The sequence below is a fragment of the Vulpes vulpes genome, chromosome 15 (assembly GCF_048418805.1).
Source record: "Vulpes vulpes isolate BD-2025 chromosome 15, VulVul3, whole genome shotgun sequence".
In the NCBI taxonomy this organism is placed as follows: Eukaryota; Metazoa; Chordata; class Mammalia; order Carnivora; family Canidae; genus Vulpes; species Vulpes vulpes.
In genome coordinates this window covers 113,788,005-113,815,910 of record NC_132794.1, presented here as the reverse complement: position 1 = coordinate 113,815,910, position 27,906 = coordinate 113,788,005, and positions in this window count along the sequence as shown.

Sequence of the window (27,906 nt, the reverse complement as noted above, 5' to 3'; positions counted from 1 at the left end):
GGAGCTGGAACTCAGCAGGCTGAGGGGGAACCACATCCGGCCACGGGGTGTGCTTCCAGAGTAGATTCAGGCCCGGCCACTTCCCTGCAGCACGACAAAACAAGTCCCTCTATTGTGTTCCAAGGAGCAGGAGAGGAGGAGGGAGTGCGGCCTCACCTGCCAGGCGGCCCGGGTGGCTGGGGCCCACCTCAGGTCCCCACCTCTGAAGTGGGCTCTAAGCACACAGGGACAGCTCATACGCAGTCAGCCTTCGGATCCTTCGGCGGAGACATGGATGAGCTGCTCCTCCCCGCAGGCTCCCGGGAAATGAGCCTGGGAGACACGGGCCGGGCCGGGAGAGTCGAGAAAGGATCGGTTCATGACACGAAGCAGATGTGACTCACTCGCAGAGGAGCCCAACGGAGCCTGGCCACAGCCGCTGCTGGAAACCCTGGTGAGGCCCAGACGGGCATCAGTGCTGTCAGGCTGTCAGGATGAGCCATCAGGAGCAAGCCCCTCAAGGGACCGGGTTGGGCAGTGCAGAGCAGCCGGCAGGGGCCAAAGTAATCAAAGTAGTGCCAGGCAGGGAGAGTGAGCCTCTGAATAATTTGGGGGCACCAAACCGGAGTGTAATGTGCACAGACCAGAGGACTGGGGTGGAACAAGATTCAGTAGGGTCCTGAAGGACCAAAAGCCCTAAATGGATAACTCCTCCAAGACTGAGACAAAACAAAGAGGGACACCTGCCACCAGAACCCTAAAAAGGGTGGCCCACATCAAGATTCTTTAGGGCAGTGAGAGTATCTTGTGTGATCCTGTAACAGTGGATACATGATGTACGCATTTGTCAAAACCCACAGGGTACACAGTGCACAGAGGGACCCTAATGTGAGCTATCGACTTGTTGCTAATAATGGGCGAACGTCAGTTCATCAGCTGTAATAATCGCACCACACTACGCAAGGTGGCAGTTAGAGGGGCGACTTCGGATGCGGAGGGCGTAAGGGCACTGTACTTTCTGCTCAGATGTTCTGAAAACCTAAAACTGCTCCAAGAAATAAAGTCTAGGGGTGCCTGGGGGGCTCAGTCAGTTAAGCATCTGCTGTCAGCTCAGGTCATGATCCTGGGGTGCTGAGATCAAGTTCTGAGTTGGGCTCCCTGCTCAGTGGGGAGTCTGCTTCTCCCTCTCCCTCTGCCCCTCCTCCAGCTTGTGTTCCTTCTCTCTCACTTTCTCTCTCTCCAATAAATAAACAAAATCTTAAAAGAAAAAAAGAAATAAAGTCTATTCACTGAAAAAATATTAAACAGGCAGTTCTAAGGGAAGGAAGAGGATCCAAGTGATGTCTGCATCCAGGTGCTAAGCCTGACAAGGTGGTGTGGACATATGAGTCACGTCCTCACCCAGTGACTCCCGAGTCATCCCAGTTCCAGGAAACCTCATTCACCACCTTCTTATTAGGAAACCAGCCCCCTGTTTGAAGATGTGAACTTACTTCAGCTTCCTCTTTTGCAGATTCTGAAGTGCTCACATCAAGATTTCGCATTTGTATTTCCCTGCTCTGCGAAGGTGTCCGTCTCCTTGTGGGACAGACAACACAGAAACAAGGGTGAGTTTCACAAAATAGTGGCGTCATTTTTTCCCTCTGCTCGAAGGAGACAGAACTCTTCCCGAAAAGCACACGGAATTCCTCCCACCAAGTATCTTGTTAAAACTGTACCTTTTGGGATCCCTGGGTGGCGCAGCGGTTTGGCGCCTGCCTTTGGCCCAGGGCGCAATCCTGGAGACCGAGGATCGAATCCCATGTCGGGCTCCCAGTGCATGGAGCCTGCTTCTCCCTCTGCCTGTGTCTCTGCCTCTCTCTCTCTCTGTGACTATCATAAATAAAAGTTAAAAAAAAAAAGATTAAAAAAAATAAAAAAAAAAATAAAACTGTACCTTTTCGTGGAACTTTTCATTTGGAATCATGAACAAGACTAAAGAGCAATTTAGCAAAATTCTAGAACTTTCATGACATCAGTTCTATAGTCAACTCAGAAATGCACGCGGAGAAGACCGTACATAATCCTAATTTGCGGAGAACTACTGGGGATAATGAAAAGCCCATCTTCTGTCACTGATGATTTTTTTTTTCAGTGACTGTCTTAAAGAAGCAGTTTTATTTCTGGTAAACCATGGGTGTGGTTAAGCGCACGGGTTTGGTTTTGTGCTCCTGAGCTTAGATCGCACTGCAGTTTTCCTTTGTCCTTCACCTAGGACCCCTTGGGGATCGTGATGACTAGGAGATGTCCCTGTGGCAGAGGACACATGATTGGAGCCTGGCAGTAAGATGCCCCACTTCCCTCGAAGCCCTGATGAGGAGACAGAGCTATTCAGTGATATGCTAAAAATACACCCGGAACTGTTCAGGACCCTCACAGTAGCCTGCAGAAGCAACACCCCCTCCCCATCACCTGCTATGAAATCTGAGGGCCACAGCTCTGCACACAGGCTCTTCTTCCAAGGAACAAAACCACAGCATCAGCATCCATGCCAACTGGCCCGCCACCAACAGAGGGTGTCAGTGGTCATGCTCTTCCATTGGGTTGCTCTTCAGCTGGATGAGTTGAGGCTCAGGTTTGAGGGCTGTTCTTTTTTTTTTAAGATTTTATTTATTTATTCATGAGAGAGGCAGAGACATAGGCAGAGGGAGAAGCAGGACTCAATCCCCAGGACCTCGGGGATCATGACCTGAGCCAAAGGCAGATGCTCAACCATGGAGCCACCCAGGTGCCCCAGTTTGAGGGCTGTTATAACAGCTCCAACTTCCTAGTGCTGGGTAAGCACAAGAGCCATCAGAACCTAAGGAAAAGCTGACACTTGGAATGAGTACGGTTATGATGGAAATAATAGTAGAGATGATCTTCAAAGTGAACAGCAGTGAGCACAGGGCATGTTCGTGTATGCACATACGCACTTGTATACATGGCCTTTGTATGGCCAGATATAGCCCTGTGGTCCCGGAGACAGTCCTTAGAATGAGCATCCGTGTATATGCATTTATATCTGTTGACTCTTGGGAATGGCAAGAATTTTGATTCATATATGTGAGAACCACAGTAACCTCCTGAGGGGCTGTGTAGAAGAAGGCATTGGAATTAGGGATGAGGACAGTGAAGCGGAGTGGAATGCAAAGAAGCTGAATCTGTCCCTTGAACACTTGCTAAAGAAACAGCAGGAACTGCAGCTCTGAGCAGCCCCCTGATGTTCTGGGGCCGGCACAGGGGCCAGGCCCTCTGTAAAAGAGGGCAGAGTTGACCAAAGACACTGGAGGGAATAATGTCTGCAGAAAGGTGGTACATATTTGGGTAAAGATGAGGAGCCAAAAATACGTCTAGCAAAAGAAAAGAGCAAGTACACATAGCCCACCAAAACTGTAGTACACGAGACCCCAAAACATTATAATGAACAAAGGACGGTAAATATATGAGCTAAGTTTCATTCATTTAACACATAATAACTAATCCTTACAAAGTACTAAACAAGTGCCAGACTCGGAAGTACTTAAGAGCGCCTCCTGCCATATGAGACAGGAGCTATAATTGTCACCCCAGTCTACAAATTGGGAAACAGAAGCCCAAAGGGATTCAATAAATCATTTAAGCTGGACAGTGAACAGTCGATGACCATGTGAGCTGGGATTCCAACCCTGTGTCTCAGTCTGGTCCTGCATCCTCACCCTCAGCCATCACACCCTGAACAGTAGTCCCATGCAAGGAGCTCGGTGCAATGCAATTCTTACCATATTTATTATGCTATTTTTTATTATTTTGTTTTAGCAATTATAGAAATACTTCTATGGTATGGTAGGCAGAAGAGTGCCCGCCACCAGAAATGTCCACATTCTAATCTCTGGAAACTGAGTGTGTTAGGTTACACAACAGGGGAATTAAGGTTGCAGATGGAATTACGGTTGCTAATCAGCTGGCCTTAAAATAGGGAAATGAGCTTAGATTATTTGGGAATGCCGGATGTGATCACAGGAGTCTTTAACAAGGGGAGGCAGCATCAGAAAAGCCTCCACTCCTTTTGGTTCTCCCTCGCTGTCCCACACCTACCACACTCAACACTTCCGACATCGGATGGGGATGGTCTCCCCTCACCAAACAGTTCTCTGCAACCCCACCTGGGTGACCTAGAATTCAATTCAATTCTGACATTAACTGGAGTTAGCCCAGATGCCACAGGTGAAAGGCTCAGTCCCATATGGTTGCACCCACCTAGCACACCAATTGCAAGTAGGAGGTCCTCAGATTATCCTCAACTTCTGGCAGAATTGGTTACATATCAGAAGTTCCCATGACCCTCCTTCAAGTTCAATTAATTTGCCAAATCAGAACTCAAAAGAACAGTTTACTAATTGCCAGTTTATTACAAAAAAGAAATGACTCAGGAACATCCAAAAGGAAGAGGTGCAGAGGATGAGATGTGGGGAGAGGGTATGGAGCTCCCCTGCCCTCTCTCAGCACCTCCATGTGTTCACCAATCCAGAAGCCCTCCAAATCCTGTACTTTTGTGAGTTTTTAATGGAGACTTCATGACATAAGCATGACTGATCATTAACTCAATCTCCAGTCCTGTTTCCGTCCCTGGAGGTTGGGGATGGGGCTGAAAGTTCCAAGCTTCTCATGAAGGTGTGGTCTTTCTGGTGGCTAGCCCCCATCCTGAAGCTATCCAGTAAGAGTGACTCCGTTAGAACAAAAGACACTCCCATCACCCAGGAAGTTCCAAGGGACTTAGGAGCTCTGTGTCAGGAACTGGGTCAAAAACTAAATATTGGAACAAAAGATGCTCCTTGTGCTCTTATCACTAGGAAATTATGAAGATGTTTAGAGATCTAAGCCAGGAAGAGGGCACAGAGACCAATATATGCATTTTCTATTATTTTTACAGAAGCAGCAGAGGAGATCAGAGAAATTCTTTGAGAAAAACTTGGCCTGTGTTTCTGGCTTTGAAGATGGAGGAAAGGGCCCCAAGGAATGCAGGAAGCTTCTAAAAGCTGGAGAAAGCAAGGACATGGGTTCCCCTCTGGATCCTCCAGAAGGGAATGCAGCCCTGCTGATACCTTGATTTTGGCCTGGTGGGGCTTCTAGCTTACAGGACTATTAGATAATAAATGTGTTTTACTTATTTATTTGTTTTTATGTCACTACATTGGTGGTACTTTGTTACTGAAAATTTTAAAAAATGAATAGAGCAGACATGACATTGACCCAACAAACTTTTATTGAGCGCTCTTCACGTACCAGGCTCACGAGGGCTTTCTTATTCCATCCTTACAACAACTCCAGAAGGAAAGCACCTTTCTCCACCCCATTTTAGAGCTGAAGAAACGGAGTCATAAGCAGGTTATTGTTTAGAGTAGAGAGGTGCCAGGATGAGAATCGGAAGGTGGGTTTCTGGAGTCCACGTGTTTCACACCAAGGGATTGTGGTTAGAGAGAAGGAAGAAGGTGGGAAGGCCTCCAGCCATCCAAGAGGCTCTGACTCTTCAAGGCAATGAGACTCATGGACAGGAGGAAGACAGAGTGTGCAGAGCATGCCCTGCATCCCTGTGGGTGGAGCGCTGGACCCTGGCTCCTGGATCCCAAGGACACACTCTTAGCGGGTGTCTTCTCTCGCTGCCTGATTCTTCCATGGGCCCGTGAGCTCACAGCCTACCTCCTTCCTCCAAATCCATCTTCGATCTACATCTGTTAGCTCAACGGAAGTTCACTGTGTCGCGTCCCACAGAGTGCAGCTGTGGAATCAGAATGCTAGGGTTCCAGTCCCCGCTCTGCCCGTGTGACCACAATCAGTGTGCACACACCGTCCTGGGCCTCAGCTGCTATTCCAGGTCAAGGACTGGTTTGTGCAGCCAGCTGAGCTGCACGAAGCCCGGGGCCTGCATCTTTCCAGAAAGCTTTGCCCCAGCTGTTGTAGTGACTCACGATGATGAAATAATATTCTGTTCTTCTAATGAAGTTACAGCAGTGATTCAACTGCTAGCAAGTTTGAAATTGTATTGTTTTGCTCCCAATTTTTTTTTCCTGTGAAAATTTGAAAACAGTGAGATTGTAAGGATACAATTAAAATCTGGGAATCACAACACCCACTAGAACTCACCTAGAAGCTCCATCTTTGCGAACGTGGGACTACTCTAGAGAATGACTAGTTACCCGAAACTAGTGGGGGGGGGGGGGGGGAAGCATGCACCTGCAGAAGATAAAGAGCAGCCATTGCAAAGATAAACAATCCCCCCTTTTCTGTTCTATAGACACCACTGTTATTGGGTAACGATAGAGAAGAGGTGTAGTTCTGGGTTGGCAGGACAGTGAAGCACCACAGTGGAGAGGGGAAAGGGAGCAGTGGGGTGGGAGTAGAAGGAAGAATTGCAGCAGCCCCTACAATGTTCATGAGATGTCCAGGAATAGGCTGCATGAATGCTGGGGAAGGAAATGCCACCTCCAGCACCCTGTCTGATGTAACCGAGAGAACGTGCCTCGAATTTAAGTGATCATCAATACAACTCACTTCAACAGACACTACTTGTGAGTCTACTGTGTGCCAGTACACAGATACAGAGCATCTATGCCCTCGAGAAGCTCACTCCTTAATGGAGAGATAAAATAAACTGTATACAGACCGGAGCAGAACATCAGGAATCCCATTGCTACCATTTCTTATATTAAGAGGTCAAATGGGAAAACCATATGGTCATCTATAGGGATGCCAGAAAGGCATTTACTAAAACTGCACATCTGTTTCTGATAAAAATTCTAAGTAACTGGAGAGTAAACATAAATTTTCTAAAATGAAGAGTATCTATTAGAAACATTGGGCAGGCACCATACCAATAATAAATCCTTAGAAAACAGTGTGGAGGTTCTTCAAGAAGTTAAAAATAGAGCTACCCTACAATCCAGCAATTGCACTACAGGGTATTTACCCTAAAGATACTGATGTAGTGAAACGCCTGGACACCCACACCCCAATGTCCATAGCAGCAGTGTCCACAATACCCAAACTGTGGAGGGAGCCTCGGTGTCCTTCAACAGATGAATAGATACAGAAGATGTGGTGTATATCAATGGAATATTCCTCTGCCATCAGAAAAAACAAATACCCATCATTTGCTTCGAAGTGGATGGAACTGGAGGGTATGATCCTGAGTTCAATAAGTCAATCGGAGAAAGACAATCATCACATGGTTTCACTCATATGTGGAATATAAGAAATACTGAAAGGGATTGTAAGGGAAAGGAGGGGAACTGAGTGGGAAAAGTTAGAGAGGGTGACAAACCTTGAGAGACTCCTAACTCTGGGAAATGAACAAAGGGTTGCAGAAGGGGATGTGGGGGGGGGGGGGAAGGGGTAACTGGGTAATGGGCACTGAGGAGGGCACTTGGTGGGATGGGCACTGGGTGTTACACTAATGTTGGCAAATTGAATTTAAATTTTAAAAATGTAAAAAAATTATTAGATTTTCCCGTTAGAGTCAGAGTGGTAGATGGCTATAATGGCCACACATTCTCCCCAGATATGGGTGCACACTCCTTTGTAGTGTTGCTTTGCCTCTTGTCTCATAAGTGGAGGAGTCTCTGGCCCCACCTCTTGATATGGGCTGGCTTTGTGACATATCTTGACGATGGAACTTGCTGGACATGTGTGAGTCTGAGCCTAGGACCCTGGAGACCTTGTAATTCCTGCTCACGGCCCCTGGAAGCACTGCTCTGAGAACACCACATGAAGAAACCCGGTCTCCCCTACAGGAGCTTGTGAGGCCACATGGAGCAGAGTTAAGCTGTCTCAGCCGATGGCTAGCCCCACCATTTTACATGTGAATGGGCCATCTTAGGCCACTCTGTCTTGGTAGAGCTACAAATGACCACAACCACAAGAAGGATTCTGGGTGAGACTAGCAAGGGGCAGTCCAGTTAGGCCAGCCCACCCTGCTGACCCACAACACAGTGAGCAAATAAAACAGGAGCTATTCTAAGCCACTAGGTGTTGAGATAATTTGCTATATGTATTATTACTTTGCTAGAGCTGCCGCAACAAGGTATTCACACTTTGGCTTAAACATGAACAACTGAAATGTGTTGTCTCACAGTTCTGAAAACTGGAAGTCTGAAGTCAAGATGTCAGTAGGGTTGATTCCTTCTGAGGTGTGGAAGGGAAACTTCTCTGCTTGGCTTGTAGATGGCCGTCTTCATGTTCACATCCCTTTCTCCCTATATGTCTGCATCTAAATTTCCCCTTTTTATAAGGACATTAGTCATATTCGATTAGTGTCCACTCTAATGACCTCATTTTAATTTGAGGACCTCTGTAAAGAGACCCCATCTCCAAATAAGGCCACATGCTGAGGGCCTGGGAGTTAGGACTTTAACTCCCATGAATTGGGGTGGGGGTCACACCGTTCAACCCATAACATTACACAATGAATGATGTATACAAGAGGGAACAAGTACCAGGGCTATCATTCAATTTTTGTTCCAAAGTTTCTAACTAATGTCATAAGGCAAAAAAGAGAAGCAAAATCTTTAAATACTGGAAAGGGAAAGACAAGGCTATTCTATGAAATAAAAAATAAAAAAGACTAGAGTATTGTCACCGGAACATTATCTTATTTTCTACACAGAAAATCAACGAGCATTACCTGAAACACCATCCAAAGCAAGAAGAGCATTCCTTAAGATTCCTGCATATACACTGAAGTATTCTCCAAAACAGCTTTCCTTTACATCAGTAGCAACCAACTTGAGTATATAATTTTAAAGACTACATACACAGAGAGACTTGGCTCTGGACGTTCATATCAGCTTTATTAACAATTGTCTCCAAATCAGAAACAACTCAAATATCCATCAACTCTTGAATGTCTTTAAAGAGTGGACAGTCATACGATGGTGGCCACGTGTCACAGAGCACACATGTGTGGCATACACACTTATATATAAAAATATATCCATTAGGAGCATTAAACTCATAAACCTACACTTAATGTGGATGCATTCTTTTTATTGTATATAAATTATACTTCAAATATATTTTCAAATATATTTCAAATATATTAAAATATAAAAAAATAAAAAATTATACTTCAATAAAATCACTTTAAAAATCCTATATCTATTAAAGGAATAAAACTGAAATAATAAAGGACAGGGGCCCCTGGGTGGCTTGGCTGGTGAAGTGTCTGCCTTCGGCTCAGGTCATGATCTCAGGGTCCTGGGATCGAGCCCCATGTTGGGCTCCCTGCTCAGCAGGGAGTCTGCTTCTCCCTCTCCCTCTGCTGCTCTTCCTGCTTGCACTCTCTCTCTGTCAAATAAGTAAATAAAATCTTTAAAAAAATAAAATTTTGACATCAAAATGCCAAAAGATAATGTAAGAGATTATTTTAAAACCTTATGGTAAAAAAAAAATAATTTAAGCTTCATGACAGTGAAGCAAGGGTATAATCAAAAGATTAAAATATGTTCTATATATTTTTAATAAAATATTTCAAACACTTTATATATATCAAAAGGTATCATCAGAGACACCTGGGCGGCTCAGTTGGGGAAGCATCTGCCTTCAGCTCAGGTCATGACCCCTGGGTCCTGGGATCGTGTCTCCCATCGGGTCCCTGCTCAGCAGGGAACCTGCTTCTCCCTCTCCCTCTGCTCACTCATTCTCTCTCTCTCTTTCTCTCTTTCAAATAAATAATAAATAAAATCTTTTTTTTAAAGTATCATCAAAAAGTTTCAAAATAAGCAACAAATTTGGGGAAAGTGCAACTTAGTTGGCAAACAATGGAACCCCACAAGAAACACTGTCCAAGGGTTGGGAAGCGAACAGAGAAAGGGATGGGAACTGTTGAACCTTAGGACCTCTAGGAAAGGAGAAGATGGGGTGTCAGCCCCATGTGGATGTCGAAACTGCTGGAAAGGAAGACAGGGGGTAGGCAGGCAGAAGGTTCCTGCACGAGCTGCCCACTGTCCAGCCACACGGAGCTGGGGCAGCAGGGAGCATCCTCTCCTCGAGCATTTAGCTTGCTGTGTGGCCACCTGGCTCAGCAGTTAATGTGAAGCCATCAGTGGTCTGTGAGCTTGTAGCTTCCCCTCCTCAGAGAAGGCTGGGGAATGAGGGGGAAGATCTATTACGTGATCAGTTCTCAGACCTTTCCATCTCAGAAGCTCTTTACAATCTAAAAAAACTACTGAGGACCAAATAGCCTTTTTTTTCTGTTTCTTATGGGTTATATCCACCCGTATTTACTGTATCAGAAATCAAAGCTAAGAATGCTTCTCTGTGTTTACTAATACATTGTAATTTTATTTTATTAAAGGTTTTATTTATTTATTCATGAGAGACACAAAATGAGGCAGAGACATAGGCAGAGGGAGAAGCAGGGTCCTCATAGGGAGCCTGATGTGGGACTCGATCTCCAAACTGGGATCACACCCTGAGCCAAAGGGAGACACTCAACCGCTGAGCCACCCAGGCGTCCCTATTAATACATTTTAAAAGAAGAATAATAAACTCATTATGTGCTAACACAAATTATAAAAATTAGCTATGCTTCTCAACGCAAAAGGGTAATGAGGAAAGTATGTGTCTCTGTTATCTCTTTACTGTCTGTCTTCCCAGAAGACAGGTGCATTGTCATATTTGCTTCTACATGACATGTGTGGTCATATGTTGTTTTGGCTGATGTCACAAAGACATGTCATTAGAGAAGAGAGCAATATTTAATAGTCCTTTCACATAATTATGGATATGGTCACATCCGACACCAAAACTCAAAAAGTTATAGCCTCATAAAATTAGTTGCAACATAGAAACAGAAACCCCCTCAATGCAGCAATGACCTTTTCTACTCCACTACATTAAACACTTTGGTCCATTTTGTACTTTCAGTGGATTTTTTTTTAATCCACCCATTGTATCATCATGCGTTGGTCATTTGGAAAAATGTTGGTTTCACTGAGTTGAAACATTTCATTAGACAATATTAAAAAATTATATTTGTTAAAATCACATCGGTGAAGCCCGTAAGTCCTGGGAAGCTGTCAAGCCCAGGGTGGCTGATGCAAGCGTTCCAAAATTCCAATCTTCACTTGAAAGCCTGAATTTTATCACTGGCAAAAGACACACACACACAATCAAAAGACAACAAACCGCTCTCAGTCACTTACCTCAAAATGACAGGCTCACTTTGTTCATTTTTGAGAAAATGTCTAGCAAAGGCCCCGGCCTGAATAGCCAAGCCTGTGTGTCAGTCATCCTTCGAAGTCGGAATGGTGTTTCAAGGAAGAAGCAGCTCACTGGACTCAAAACAGAAACTTCCGCAGACCTGCCGGGCCCAGAGACGGTGCACACACCGGGGTGGGCAGCAGGAGGGCTCGAGTCCGCTCCCCAGAGTATGCAAGAGACATGCATCGGGTCGAGATGTAATCAAATTAATCGTTTTTGTTATTTCCTCAAGGGCATTCTTAGGTGAACCGGCTTCCTTTCTTTCACCTGCGAGTACACAGGAGGAGCAGGCCTGTGGCTTGCTGCCCCCTTGCGAGCCCGCGAGCTGCTCACCCACCACGACGTTCAGCACCGCCGTGCGATGCCAAGGAGAGAAAGGGAATCTTCACATAATTCCAAACACAGTTTTGACCTCACAGATCTCCTCTGAGGGTCTCAGGGACTCTTAGGGTCTACACCTTGGGCAGCGGGGCTGCGCTGCTCCTAGGAAACCATCAGAAGTTTGCTCGAATACGGATGGGCGGGAATGTTGATTTCAACGTCTTGGACACAGTGAAAAATCGAAATCATCCCAATGTTTCTTTTCTTTTTTGGGGGGATTCCAATCACTTTATTTATTTCATTTCTTTTTGTTGTTGTTGTTGTTCTATTCACAATCCAGCTAGTTAACAACAGTGTAATACTGGTCTCGGATGTGCACTTGAACTGACGGCACCCAGTGCTCATTGCAACAAGTGCTCTCCTGAATGCCCATCTCCTGTCTAAATACCAATTCTTGGGCCTTCGTAATATTTTAATTTTGAAGGTATACAATTCATTGTCTGGTCAATGTTAAAAGCTACTATATTTGGGAGTTGAAATAATGAAATAATGAACATCCCAATGTTTCTAAGGAGGGCGCTGTTTAAACGTTAGTGCATCCGTGAAATGACACGAAAACCAGGTTGGGCGTCAGGAGAACCAGACCAGAGACCGAGATTGGCATCCTGAGGTTTGCTGGGAAGTGCGCTCCAGCGCCTCTGCGAGAACCGGAGGAAGCGGGATTGAGGAGATGCTCCTGCAAGAGAGGCTTCAGCTCATCACACCCTTCGGAGGCACCGGAGGGCAAGGGCACAGGTCTTGCCCTCTCTCATCACCTGGGTCAATCACCGGAGTGTGTGGGGCCAGGAGCACAGGCCCTGACACCGAGCCAGTGCTTGGCTGGGCTCGTGGTGCTGTGAGCCGCAGGTGGGGGGCTGAGTGTCCTGTTTCTGAAGGAGGTTCTGGGCAGCGTAGCCCGGCATCCACGGCCAACTCTCCCAGGACAGGAGGCAGTTCTGTAACCTCTAACGTGAAAAAGCTGGTTTTGACTGAAGTAACAGGTTCTAGCCTATGTCCACTTTCTGGTGCTAAAAAATAAAATGAGAGTTTATATAGAAAGCCTTAGAAACTGCTTCTAGTAATCACCTATAGTGGTGGGATTTAAGGAGGAATTTCTTCTTTAGAAACTTCTGTATCTTTCTAAATGTTTAAATGAGCATATCGTACTTTTATAACCACACACACAAAAAGAACACCTACCGAGGGAAGGACTCCATCGGCCGCAGTATCCGAACACGGACGAAGCACTACCCATGAGCGGCCCCACCAGTCCTACGTACAGGAGCAAACCCCACCCAGCGAGGCCAGGGGACTCATCCGGGTCATGCAGTCCCCTGGGCCTGGAACCCTGTCCTCTTGATGCCCTGTCCCCCCAAAGCGATGTAAACCAAGAGTGGAAGCTTGCCCCAGGAGGGAGGCTGGGGAGCAGAAGAGGTGCCATGTGGAGGATCTGTGGTGTCAGTGATGGAGATGCAGATGGGGGAAGAGCCCAAGCAGAGGCTCAGAGGCAGCCAAGCAGAGAGCAGTTCCAGGGAACGGGCAGCGGATCCGTGGGGCAGTTCAGATGAGCAAGGAGCAGGTGCAATAAGGCCTGCACAGTGGCCTGGGCAAAACCGTGTGGCCTCAAGGACTTGTCCTGGGAGCGGGGTGAGCGGCTAGGCCGAGGGGCCGCTGGGTGCTTGAGTGAGCAATCCTTTCATTCTGGGATGGAAGCTGCACTCCAGGAAAATTAATCTGGGAGCTCAATTGCCCAAGGAGACCGAAGAGAAGCAGAAATACCAGTACAGGAAATACGGGAAAATATTCGTTAATGGATTTTGAGAACAGCGACAGAGTCCTTAGAAATGAAGGATCTTGGAACTGTTTAGCGATATGGATGTGCCCCACACAGCAGGTGACGCTCGATTGTGGGTGCTGTCGTGGCTGTGGCACTAAAGGGCCATCCTCAGAAAGTACTCGCTGGGGCGTGAACTGCTCTCCTCGTTCGCCGCCCTCCTGTGTAATGAGGATTGACTCCGTGCGGGGCAGGTGTTTGGTTGTGCACAAGATCTGCTTAAACCTCACATCTCAAGCACTGTCTACGCTGTCCACCGGGGCAATCCGAGGAAATCCAAGCAGCATTTGAGGACACCGCAAAGCACTGTCACCAACGTGGAGAAGCATCTGGAATTGCATTATTGAGTCCCAGGAACATAAAGACGTCACCTTTGCAAAATCATTTCACCAAGAGATTCAGGCCAGGAAGTTCAGGACTAAGTCTTCCGCATGGTTCGGCGGTGGGGGCGTCGGAGCTGTGTGCAGGCCACAGAGTCCGGCGACCTACCCCGGGGGGCTCCGCACGGAGGCGGCCAGGCGGAGGCCGAGGCACCAGTGCTGCGGGGCAGGGCCGAGGGGCTCCAAGGAGGGGACCGGGGTCGGCTCCCAGGCAGCCTTCGGCTGTGGCGGCAATCATAAGCTCTCTGCCCGTGTGTGCTTCCTAGCACTTTCTGGAAAGTCCATTCCGGTCCATCGCTATGCACGGGCCCCTACCCTGGGCTGGGCCAGCCACCAGGGGCAAGAAACCAGAACAGTCCCGGTTCTCAAGGAACTCAGGCCCATAGATCTGAAAGCCCCCATCTAACAAGCCCCAGCGCAAGCCAGGTGCTGGCGGGTGTGTGACAGGGGCTGAGACAGAGAAGGACAAGGAGCCTGATGGCCACGGTGGCCTCCGGAGCCCCTGGGTGTTCCCGCTGGGACCTTGGCCCGTGAGAGTGATTTCAGGTGAAGGGAGGTGCTGCGGCGCGACTTTCTGAAATATGAGATGATTTTCCCTTTTCTCGAGCATGAAATTGTTTTAACACCACTCCCTAAGAACGTGGGATCTTGGGGCTCGAGGCCCCGCTGCCTCCCTCTCCGCGGTGAACGACGCATCCTGAATTCCAGGGCTGGCAGGATGGGTTTTCCTAAAACACTGTTTTCATCGTGTCACTCCTGGATCAAAATCCTGCAGTGACTGTGCATTTAAAATTATTCTACATCGATGGAACAGGGAGATATTCTCAATAAAATGTGGGGGGCGAGGGTGGAGTCCTGCTTTCAAAGGTGCTCCCCTAAGAGGGGACTGGGTTTTGCAGAACCCGACCTCATCAGGACCGGCAGGCACCCCTTGGAGACCCCAGTAAGGAGCTCTCGGGGCAGAGGGGGACAGGACTGCCTCCTGGGTTGGGGGGGTCTAGACCAAGGCATCCCCCGAATGTGGAGGGTTGAGAGAGAGACTAGTATCATTTAAGAGGGACCTTACCAAATGGGGAAGGAGAGTCTGGCCACCGTGGAGATGGGGACCGGTGGCCATGGTCTCCCATCGGCGGGGACTCAGAGCTTCCTCAGCCAGGGCAGGACTCATGGATGAGTCACATGGAGTCACAGGGACCTGGGTTCAGCAACGGGGGCTCTCCTGGGGGACGACGGCACGCTGGGCACCTGGTTCTTCCTCACCTGTCCCACCCGAGCGTCTTCTTGGAGGCAGTAACAAAGTGCCAGCTGGTCCTCGTGCTGGCGACACGGCGGGGACCAGCACGGACAGGCCCTGCCTTCACAAGCCGCACAGTCTCCTCGAGACCAGGGCTCGGCAAGCCACAGCCCAGCCGCCTGCTGACTGTGTAGACGGTTTTCCTGGCACTCGGCCGTGCTCCTTTATGCCGGTGTGTCTGCGGCTGCTTTGGGCTGCGGTTGGCAGCTGAGTACCCGCGACGGGGACCGTGTGGCCCACGGAGCCTGAGGTGCTTACATTTAGGAAAAGTCTGCTAATGCGCCCCGTGTATGAGCAAATGCCTGTGACCACACAGCATTCAGGTGCCACAGCACCTCTCAGGGGCTCTGTACACGCGAAAGGAGCCAATTCACACTGAGTGCTTAGCGCAGTTCTTGTCGTGGAGCGAGTGTCGGGTAAACCACAGCTATTGAGGAGGAGGAGGAGGAGGAGGAGGGAAGGAGGGAAGAGGAGGAGGAGGAGGGATGGAGAGGAGGAGGAGGAGGAGGAGGAGGAGGAGGAGGAGGAGAAGGGAAGATGTCCAGGATGCTAAAGGAACACTGAACTAGCAGCTAGAGGGGACATCGGAGAAGGCTTCCTGGAGGAAGTGACGTCTAAGGTATAATCTGCTGGTTGGTCGGTATCGCCAGGTGAGGCGCAGCTCCCAGGCAGCGTAAAAGCCCGGTGCGTGTGACACAGATTCAGCGTGGCCAGGGGGGTGGAGACGAGAGCCGAGGCTGGGAGGGTCCGTCAGGCCCGGGAGACCCAAGCCTCCGGGTTCATCCTGAGCGCACAGGAACTCAATAGGGGTTTCGCGGAAGAGGTGCCACGATCAGGCTTGTGTGTTAGAAACCCAGTGCTCCAGCTGCAGCCGAAAGTGCAGTAAAAGGACGAGTGTGGAGCGCGGGCACCGGGCAGCAGGCCCTCGGCAGCCAGCGGCAGGGGAGGCCCAGGCGGGGCGGGGGCGCCGGCGGCTGCGGGGTCCAGAGGAGCCTGGGTGGAATGGGCCCGGTGTGAGGGAGACGGTGAAGTCAAGGAGGAACCCAGGGTCCCGGGGGGGTCCTGGGCCGTGATGAGCCCTCAGGGGACCAGGGGATGGGAGGGCAGGCAGGGAAAGCTAGAGCCATGGGGGGGTCACGCAGGCCACAGGGAACAGAAGGCACACCGTCGGGGTGACCGAGGGGTGACAGCAAGGGCCCTAGGGTGGGCAGGCTCTGAGGGGCAAGAAGCGATGGCGAAGGTGCCAGGAAGTGGGGGGGGGGCCTGCATCACCTCAAGGCCAGAAGGTAAAAAAGAGCATCAGTTACCCGAGTCAGAAGGACATGGAAGGGGGCACAGGCCAATCCATTGCCCCCGAGGGAGGGGACTGGATAGAACCCCCCCTCCCCAGCCTCTGAAGCCTGATGAAGCAGAGGTGAGGGGCCCAGCCAGGCCCATGCCCTGGAGACAGAGACCAGGATGAGCCACGCGCCCCTGGCGCAGAAGCCCTGCAGGGTGCACGCGTGCACCTGGTCCTGAGGGGCTGAACATGCGCATCTGGAGCTCAGAGAGGTCTGAGCTAGAGATGCAGAGTGAGAGGGGCCATGAGCCTGGCCCTGGGACCTGGGGTGGGCAGAGGAAGACCCCTCGGAGGTTCTCAAGAGGAGCCATCAGGGAGGTGGGGAGCCCATCAGGAGACCAAGAAGAGGCTGCTCCTCAGAGGGAAAAGTCTGCTGCGCAGAAAGGTGGTAAGAGGAGAAAGCAGCGGAGACTAACCGCAGCCCCCCGACACGACAGGGGCATCACTGGGGACCTTAGCCCTAGGACTTTTCCTGGCCGGGGAGGGGAAATTCGCTTGGACTCAGTGGCAGGGATGGGGGGGCGGTGTTAAAGAAGAACAGGTGTCAAGGTGGTTGGGTCGTGAAGGGAGGAGATGGAGGAGCTCAGGGACAGTGGGAGGGTCTCTCTGACGCTGGAGCGTGAGGCTCCAGCGGTCAGTGCGGGGTCAGGAAAAAGGCTCCTGAATTCATTGGAGAGCCGAGAAGGGCCGAGAAGCCCTAACAGACCTCCATTTCCCTGACTCCGCAAACTCTGCAGATTTGGGTCCAAGTAAAGCACTGGAACCGGACATAAAGGACATTTGAACATTTCCTTCCCTGTCCAGTTCCTTTTTTTCTATGCTGAGGGGGATACAGAATAAGGGGGGCACCAAAGCAGAGCCTCGTGGAGGATGGTAGGGCACTGACTTCAGAACACACGAGGTTCTCCAGGCCGTGTTGTGACCGAGGGATGTGAGCCACTTGTATACATAATATGACCTTAAAAATATTCCTTGGCCCCTCCAGGTCCTGCCCTGACTTCATCCACTAACTGAAGATCACAATACCCCCTCCAGAATGTTATGGTGACAATTCAATGGGGTGATGATGGTCAAGTGCCAAGAAGACACTGGCACAAAACAGGCACACAATGCATTTTATTTGATTTTATTTTAAAAAATATTTTATTTATTTATCCATGAGAGATACAGAGAGAGAGAGAGGCAGAGACACAGGCAGAGGGAGAAGCAGGCTCCACGCAGGGAGCCCGACGTGGGACTCGATCCCTGGACTCCAGGATCATGCCCTGGGCCGAAGGCAGACACTTAACCACTGAGCCACCCAGGGGTCCCTCATGATACATTTTAATTGCTTCTCCCAACTCCTGTATGTTTCTGCAAATGGTTGCCTTGCCCCCTCCAACAAGGAAGAAGACTTACAACCTGTAAGGTCAAAGGGAATAACCTGAATATCACGGTAGGGCCAGAGGTAGAGAATCATTCACCCTCCTTCCCAGTGTCTCTTCTGGAGGGGTGCTCGACTCTGCAGTCATCCTGACGGTGGAAATCTTTAATGATGTAGAGGAACAAAAGAAAAATGCTTTATCAGAGAGCATTTCAGCTGGTATTTAAAAGAAAAACAGAATAAACCTTTTGTCAGGTTATTCAATTCTTATTTAATGTTGGTTTTAATTAGCTCAGGCTCTAGCTACCTAAATTTTTAGAGGAAAAAAAAAATTTAAAGCATGCCTGCTAAAAAAAACAAAAAAACAAAAAACTGTTTAGCTACTAGCAAGCAATTGAAGAGGGCAGGGAGAGGGCATTCTATTTTTTCCAGGATCTCTTAACTGTTCTTATTCGACAGGAATTATTTTATTGTCAACAGATTTGTTACAAATTTATGAACCATTTTAACCTCTTTCTGCTGCATGGGGAACATTTTCTGTTGAAAGAATTTGAAGAAATTGTTCAAAGCAGACTCTCACGTGGCAGCTCCCCCACCCTCCGCTGGAAGGTTCCTGGGAGGATGATGTAGTCCGCAAGACTTTGTAAGAACCATCACTCGTGTCTGTGGATGGGAGCGTAATATTTAGGACGTTTAGAAGTCATCTTCATAATACAATAAATAGAATGAAGCACCATGAGATTAGTCATGCCTACTGACCCATGAAAGTGAAAGAAATGATGTGACCACATAAAAAAAAATAAAGGAAGGTAAATAAAGTTCTCTCCATGGATACATATTTTAAACACTTTACATTCCATCGTTGGTCAAACCACCCCAAAATTATTATTGGTTAATCTACTTTTCATAACCACAATTCACCTCTGGCATGCAGTAGAGGGCATCGCTACAACCGTTATAAACTACTAGAAGACAAAATGCGTGTCCAACGAGCTGATTACACTGTCCTCTTCGGACCATAATCCCCGTTAGAGTGCTCTCAAACAGGAGAGGAGGGTTATATACCCCACGGTGGCTTTATTACACCATGAGGTAAATTGAAAATTTCCTTTTGCATATAAATGTCATCGTCTCTCATACGAGCATTGACGACGGGAATTGGAATATGATCATATTCTAGCCAAAGGGTTGTCCTTTCTCTTCTGCAGGATGAAAGCTCTCAAGTCAAGTTCTGAAGCCATGACTAGATACTTTCCATGTACGGCCCCCCTAATTACGCTCTCCAATCCCTGATAGGGTTGATCCAATGAGCATTCAGGGAGTCAGCAGGATGTCCGCAGCCTTTCAACGTTTTGGCCCATGGACGCTTTCACAAATTGAAGCCATCTCAAGGGGCATCTGGGTGGCTCCGTCGGTGAAGTGTCTGACCCTTGATTTCGGCTCAGGTCGTGATCTCAGCCCCATGTCGGGCTCCTTAGTTATCCAGGAGTCTGCCTGAGATTTTCTCTCTCTCCCTCTGCCCCTCCAACTTGCTCTCTAAATAAATAAATAAATAAATAAATAAATAAATAAATAAATAAAATCTAAAAGAAAAGAAAGCAATCCCAAAAGGAAATTCTGAATTTTAAAATTCCTCGATAATGAATAGTGAAAGGAAGACAAGTTACAACCTAAGCTCTTCCTAATAAAATGAAAATATAATAAAGAATTGTCCTCCTATGACATTTGAGAAAATGGCAAATATTCTTTCTTACAAAATGTCTCACATATACCATATGGTATCTCGCATATAACATATGGAACAACAGTTAGTGCCAATAGGTAAGCATTGGGTAAATAGTTGCAAACTGAACGCTCTGAGACCTGCACGGGCAGCAGCCACTCACCCAGACTGCTACCTGTAGGAACCAGGTAATCTGTGCAAGGCAATGGATGTCTTCTTAACCTCCAACTGTCGGATCAGATTGAGGATAATGAAGCTTGACAAGACTGGAGTTGCAAAAGGGTTCATAACAACGGATCTGGGACAAGGGCTAAGTTATAACACAGAAGGTAATACTGTGTGTCGAGTGAAAAGGTAGCTAATCTGTGTTCTTCTAGAAAACACGACACTTGGCAGAGAAAATGTGTACCCAGCTGACACTAGAGTCACTGGCTTTGGAAATCTGTTACTCAATAAACACGGACTGATGTCCGTATGGGAATAGTACATTGTGCAAAAGACATTCCACTCCTCTGTGCCCAGCACGGTGCTAACCTGCTGGGAGTGCAGAGATGTGGCTGCCCCCAGAGAGGGAGACGGATGTAGTGACACTACCTCACGGGCCCCAGCAGGTGATCTGGGGGCCGTCTCCCGGGCCACAGCGCCAGGTAAAGCTTTGTAGAGGAGATTACGTATGGTTCTATCTCTGCAAAAATTGAGAAGATGACAGAGTGTGGGGGGAGCAGTATTTGAGGCAGGAGGGGCAGGGTGGCTTTATAGAGGTATATATTTAATTTTGTTACTGATTTTATAAACTTATATACATGTACGTATAACTAAATATATAAAATTATATATAAACATATAAAACTTTATACTCGGTAGATAATATGTATTATTTCAAAATATCCATGGGCCAGCTCTGTAAAAAATGCTGATGGCATTTTGATAGGGATTGCATTGAATATGTAGATTGCTTTGGGTAGCATAGACATTTTTACATGTGGAATTTAAGAAACAAAACAGAGGAACATAGGGGAAGGGAAGGAAAAATAAAATAAGATGATATCAGAGAGAGAGGTGTAAGCCATAAGAGATGCTGAACTCTAGGAAACAAATTGAGGGCTGCTGAAGGGGAGGCAGGGGGATGGGGTAACTGGGTGATGGGCATTAAGGAGGGCATGTGGGACGCCTGGGTGGCTCAGCGGTTAAGCTTCTGCCTTTGGTTCAGGTCGTGATCCCAGGGTCCTGAGATCGAGTCCCACATCGGGCTCCCTGCATGGGGCCTGCTTCTCCCTCTGCCTGTGTCTCTGCCTCTCTCTCTCTCTCATGGATAAATAAATAAATAAATAAATAAATAAATAAATAAATAAATTCTTTATATAAAAAAAAAAAAGGTGGGCATGTGATGGAATGGGCACAGCATGTTATAGGCAACTGATGAATCACTGAACTCTACCTCTGAAACTAATAAAAAAAAAAAATCCGTGGGCCATGTACAAAAATGAAAAATATTCTAAGAAGTAGAGAAAGCTTAGGTCACCTTCTCAGACCAAAGTATATGTATAATAAAAAGAAAAATCAACCATTTGGAAGCAAAACCTATCAGTCCTCTAGCTAACATTTGGGACAATAGGAAATCAGAATTGCAATTACAGGATTTTTATATAATGATGACAAGGAACTCTAAAGGTAAAAACATTAGTCATAGGCTCACAAGCTTTTTACTATTAAGTCAAAAACCTCTAAATACACTTATCATTCAGTTAAAGAACTGAAGGGAGGGAGGTGGAAACCTGAGAAAACATAGTAGAGAAATAGATCAAAATAGAAACCAAATAACGGACCAGGAATATATTAAAAAACACTGATGGGTCCAAGCAATGTGTCTATAAAAAATAGTAAAACAGACAAACCTCTAAAAAAATCAGGTTATTTCTCCCCTAACCAGGGAAAATGATCGACAACAGAAGCACATTATTATTAATGAGAAAGTGAAACACATACAGTTATAATAACTTAAGGTATAGTATAAGCAACTCTGAGATAAGACATTTTAAAACTTAAATAAAATGGTTGATGTTTTAGGAAAGCACGAATAAACCCAAATCACCCTTAAAAGAAGCTGGAATAATTTTACTTCTATCAAGGAGCCACCAAAAAGTCGAAAAACCCAAATGAGCCGAAAGGGAAATCTAAAATCTATCAAGGATCTACTTTCAAAATTTAAAACACAAAGCAATAAAGCTTCTTGCAGCAAATGGATTTGTGAGAGACTTCTACCGAATTCCCAAGAAATAGATAATTTCGATGTGCCTTTAACCATCCAGAGCTCTGCAAAGTGTTCCGATTTACTTTTCCAGCATAACAGAGCTACATTAGTTATCCATTACAGCTTCATCAATTAGCCCAAGACTTGGGGTCTTTAAACAACAAACACTTCTTATCTCACAATTTCTGTGAGCCAGGAATTCAAAAGCAACTTGGGCGGGTTGTTCCGTGGTTCTGTCCCTCGTGAGGCTGCAGCCAAGACATGGGTGGGGGCCGTAAGTCCTCTGAAGGCTGGCCTGGCACTTGGAGGTGCCCTTTTCAAGATGGTTTTCTTTTGTGGCTCTTTGCTGGTGGCCTCAGCTCCTCACCATGTAGGGCTCTCCATAGGGCCACTCGAGGGTCTTCATGACAGGGCCGATGGCTTCTAGAAGGAGCCATCTGAGAGAGAACAAGGAGACAGTCACAGCGACTTTTCTGATGTAGGCCTGGGAGTCACACGCTGCCATTCCCACCTTACTCACTTCGTCCCTGCCCAGGTTCCAGGGAAGGGGGATTAAGCTTTACATCTTGATGGAAGGTGCATCAAAGGATTTGTGGACGCATTTTAAAACCAACATAGTCTGTCTTCGGGCCACAAGTTATGTACGTTATTACTCTCACATGCAAAATACCCTCACCTCTTCCCTAAACCCTTCCCCAAAGCCCATTTCCCTAGCAACTTACCTCTAAATCCAGAATGTCGTCATCTGGGTTTTCAGATCCGATAAGGCTCCTCCCATGCAGTTCCTTAAGACAGCTCCTCAAGGACACTTCCTGTTCCAGAGCCTAGTGAACTCGGAATCTGTACAGAGAAGAGCTGCACAGCCCTCACAGGTCCAACATATAGCCATGGAATGGAAAAATTGCTATTGACACTCTTGTTCCAGAGGGGACACTGGGAGGCCCAGAGAAGTCACCCTATCAATTCTGAAATCCCGCCAGGAAAATGTTGGGAGTTTTTCAAATCAAGACTCAGTCCTCCTACTGTCTGGGCTCTTGGCTCTCTCCTCTGGGCTCTTGGCTCCGCTTTCCGAGTCATCCTTTCTTCTTCTATAAAAGGCAAAACTATGTTTGCAGTCATAAAATTTTCTCAGCTTGGTTCCTGCCAGTAGAACTTTGAGGGTCCGTTGCCTCTCTTCTCTTGGTATTGTCTCTATCCCTTCCAGCCCAAGTTGGTGTTATTCTTGCCAATATATCTTTTTTTAAAGTTTGTAGTTCTCCTACACATCTTATTGGAGGTTTAATCCACTAGACAAAAGCTGCAGTTGTAAATATCTTTGAGATAAATCCTGCTCTCCTTGAGCTTCTGCTAAGGTGAAACTCCCTTAAGATTCTTGTTTATTAAGATTCTGTTTATTAATTGACTAAATAATTCTCTGAGGCACCCCGTTCCATCTTTTTGAGGTCTACCAAAGGACGATCGGTAATACCCTTGTGTTCATCTTGAGGCCATGCTTTCCCACGAGTGCTCTGAATTTAATCTTTACCGGGCAACCATTTCTTGATTCCAGCATCGTCTGCCATCTGGAGAGACTAAGAAGTTTTGAAAACATGAAATCCTAGCTCCTTTCACGTTTATGATCTTTTCTTCAGGTTATTTCTCCTCCGTCACACTGGAGTATAAGGAGCAATAAGAAACCAGACTGCAGCTTTAACCACTTGGCCTGGAAATTTCCTTGGCGAGATCATCCAGTTCAGTATTCTACTTTTGACATGACCACAGGTGGCATGTTTCCGTACGACGATCTGTACTGTGTACAAAGCTCTGTCATTCTCTACCACGCTGCAACAGGCATCCCTGTTCTTCCCATGTTCCTAAGACCGTCCTCGCTTCCTGTTACGCACCCACCCCTCGAAGGCCATCAGGCTTGCACAAGCAGCCCCTTTAAGGCTTTTGAAGCTCTCACTAACTCTCCTCAAAGTCTTTCAGCTTCTGCCTACCGTCCAGTTCCAAAGCCACCACGACCTTTGCAGCTTTTGTTATGACAGTGCTCTACCCTTGGTACCAAATTTCGTATCGACTATGGATAGAAAAGCAGACCTCTAGAATGTATCTTAAGGCACTTGACCTGACCAGTTGTGAAAGCTGGCTATGGACTACTGATTCCATGGCTGGTGGTGGAGCTTGGGGCCTACCATATGGGCAGTTGGGAAGAGCACATGGGCATGAAGTGGAGAGCAGCAAAGAAGAGCTTGAGTCCACGAGCACTAGAAGGCTCGAACCACGAGGACTGACTAGAACCTCTGTCAGGCTTACTGCCTCGTGTCTTTCTCTGGGGGAAGCTGGGACCCTGCATCAGAAACCTAATCAATCACACATCTGGCTCTGGTCACGGAAGCTAAGGAGGATTCTGGGGAGGATAGGAAGCCGCAGGCCCAGCTGCTGCCCCCGTGCCAATGAGGTGAATCAGCAGATGAGGGACGATGTGTGTGAGCCACAAAAACACCTGCCTGACCTTCCAAGTGTACACACACACACACACACACACACACACACAGGCTGCTGCTTCATTTCTACTTTCCAGATCTTATACAAAAATATCTTGTGACTTACCTTACTTAGCTCAGAGCATATGAGGAAAACGCGTTTGAAAAACCTCATCCAACCTAGCCAAATTGATATAATAGAAGGCCACAGAAAGTCCAAACAGAACAAAGTGTGAAGCCATCAGGACGTGGTTCACCAACAGAAAAAAAACTGTTAATCAGTCTCTTATAAAGACAAAATTAAAAATTCTCACTACAGTATTGGCACATGGAATCTGCAGGTGCATTAAATGAATATTAATGCTACTCCACGACCAAGGAAGGCGCATGCAGAAGTGAAACGGTGATTCAATATTAGAAAATTAACGAACATCTTTTTTCCCCCCAACAAATTGACTCCATTATCTCAAAATTGATTTTGAAAAATAAATGAGTGAAAATACATTTGGAAGGCTAAGTTAGCAATAACAGCCAAGAAAAGAGGTTAAGAGGAGAGCAATGAGAGGGACTCACACGGTAAAATCTCTAGGAAGACACATTTTTTTTTTTTCTTCAAACATTCAGCAGCCATCAGGCATGCCTTGGGCAATACTGAAACTGTGCCATCATTCTGGAATGAACGTGGAGAGAGCAGCATGATGTTTGATGCTTTCTGGAACCCAAGGACGAGTCTTTGAAGCCATCAAGCTCTGGTGCTGTTGAGCGAGGCTGTTCATCATATTTAATTCCATCACTGTCCACCAGGAATGTTGGTGTTCCCCACAGATGTAGCTTCTCTCGGCCTCCCCCATCCCCTCCCCGGTGGTCTCCCCTTCTTCCCTAGCACCCTTCCCCTCCCCCCACCCCATCTCCCTTGTGTCCATCTCCAGCCCAGCATCACCACCATCCCTTACCAGAGCCTTCCTCTCCAGCAGGCTCCTTCACAGCCCTATGGATCCAGCCCTACAGCCTTCAACAAGCAAGTGTCTTCACTTCTAATTTTATAGAAATTAGTCTACATTCTTCTTTTTGAGAATTTCATTCTTGGTTTATTTTACAACGAATGAATCATTGCATTGAAATGAACTGGGGGGATGCATGCAGCCGTGTCAGTGAGCGGGAGGGATGTCCCCATGCCGCTCCACGTACCGTTCCTTCTATGACCAGACTTGCTTTGATTTATCCAGACCTTGCTTTACAGGTGGATTTCTAGGAACACATCTGTGGCCAAAAGCTGCTTCTCTTTAAAACCAGTGGACTTGGGCAGCCCGGGTGGCTCAGTGGTTTAGCGCCGCCTTCAGCCCAGGGCATGATCCTGGAGTCCCTGGATTGAGTCCCACATCGGGCTCCCTGCATGGAGCCTGCTTCTCCCTCTCCCTCTCCCTGTCTCTGCCTCTCTCTCTCTCTCTCTCTCTCTCTCTGTTTTTCTCATGAATAAATAAATAAAAACTTTTAAGAAATAAAAAAATAAAATAAAACCAGTGGACTTCTCTTAATGAGCAAGGAGGAATGTGTAGAAATTGTCGATCACTGTGCTGTACCCCTAAAACTAACACAACACTGTTTGTTCATTATATTTTAATTTAAAAAGGAAAAAGAGAAACCCAGTTGTTCAATAAGTGCGCACTACCCTCAAATGAAGCTCCACACTTTGGTGCTCTACCCTCCTCACGTGTGTCCCAGTGGGAGGGGCACAGAAAGGAGCCCCCCTCTGCAGCCAGTAGTGCCACTGCCCAGGGAATGGAGCCCTGCAACAAGGCATTCCCTGGGTGGTTGGCCTGTGGGACCGAGGAGGACAGTTGTGAGTCCAGATTGTATGAATTCCCAGAATGGAGATGAGAACAAAATTTCCTCCCAAGTGGTCTTCCGTGCAGTCCTTTGGCTCAAGCCTGCATTGCTTCTCTGTTCATTATTTCTATTTCCAGGGAAGGAGTCCTCCTCTCCAACATCTTCCACTTTGAAGGATGCTATTCAAACCATCGATCCATTCACCCACCCTTCCATCATCTTGACCAACCACCCATTATGGGCAGAGAGCCAGGTGTTGGGTAGCTGTAAAGACAAACCAGCCCCCGGCCCACCCTGATAGGTAGACCCCTCCTCTGGTGGCAAAAACCAGGCAACTCCGTGCCCTCTGTCCTCTAATAATAGTGATACACACCCTAGAGCAACCAAACCCTTTTCTTATTGACAAATACTACCAAGGCCTTGGTATTCCGGGAGGCTCCCCTGGAGATTAGGTCTATTAATACCGCCTGAGGATACAGCGTGCAGACTTCCTAAGAGCACTGCTTTCCTGTTGGGCAGAGAGGGCACTTCGGATCAGGCGGGTCTCAGGGGCTCTGAGGGAAGGGGCCAGGTTTGAGATCAGAGACCATGAGATGCTGGGAAATCTCCTTTGCTGCTTGTGTGTCTCAGCTGGTGCATTGGGGCCGGGATATCCAGGCTGCGGGGCAGGATCTTTCTCTGTGCCAAGCCCACCTGGGAAGCCCTGCAGGATTCTATACCATCCCTGAGGAGCTTCCTGACTCAGGAGCCAGGCCTCCCGAAGGCCTGCTATCTGACCAGAGTGAGATGGATCTGCCCAGAGCTCTCCAGAAGACCTTCAAAGGAAACAGGAGGCAGCGCACACAAGCTCGAACAGTGGTGATGTGATGGGTCCTGGCTGGCCCTGAGCAGGACGGCTGTCATGGGCACAGCCGGGGATGCCCTCCACCCATGGCTCTCTCCAGGCTGCTCTGGGGACCCAGCTGTCATTTGATCAGGACTTGAAGCAAGAACCCCCTCCCCACACCCAGCAAGCAGGTTCTAGGACGGACAGAGAAAGAACCAGAGCTGGACCTTAACTCAGTTTGTAAGGTGAGAAATCCAGAGTATTTCCCCGGACACGCGAAGTTGACCATGAATTTGTGCAAGACCCAAAACAGAAGAGCGGACTCTCTGTCCAGCGTATACCCCTTGCCTGGTAAGACTCACCTGAACTATTACGGCAGGGCAGGGCTCAATACAGACATACTTTAGGTTCTGGAATTCATTACTAAGGAGCTTAACAGGTTATTATAAGAAGTCCAGCAAGATAGGCTTGCCGGACATTTCCAAAGTCGATATGCTCAGGAGAGAGCTATATAGTAAAGATTATGTGTTTTAGATGGTTTCTTCCTTGTTATTACTCCTGACTCAGGTTTCTGCTGATTTCTTTTTTATTCTAGAAACTTAGCGTAGTGGTTTAACCCATTCAGCAATTACTAGCTAGCTGTGTGCTTGCCGTATCAAGAGCTAGGAACGAGGAGCTAAGGGGAGTCCAAGAAAAAGTCACCGAAAGCTAAGCTGAGTTTAAACAAGAGTGGAGCAGGGACGAGCCATGTGGCCGGGGGAAGGTGGGACCAGGGCCCAGGCTCAGTCTGTATTGCATTTGGAAGCAAGTCACGGGCACGGAGTGGTGGACACAGAAAGGTGTGGCGGGTAAGGGCAGGTGTGGAGCATGAGCCACGGTGTGGAGACGTGCAGGGGGTGGAGGGACGTGGACAAACCCAAGCCCTGAGCCAGGACTCCCACCTTCCATCCAGGACACGACAGCCGTGCCTCTCAGGGCCCTGTGTGTGCTGCAGGTGTGCCAGGCCATG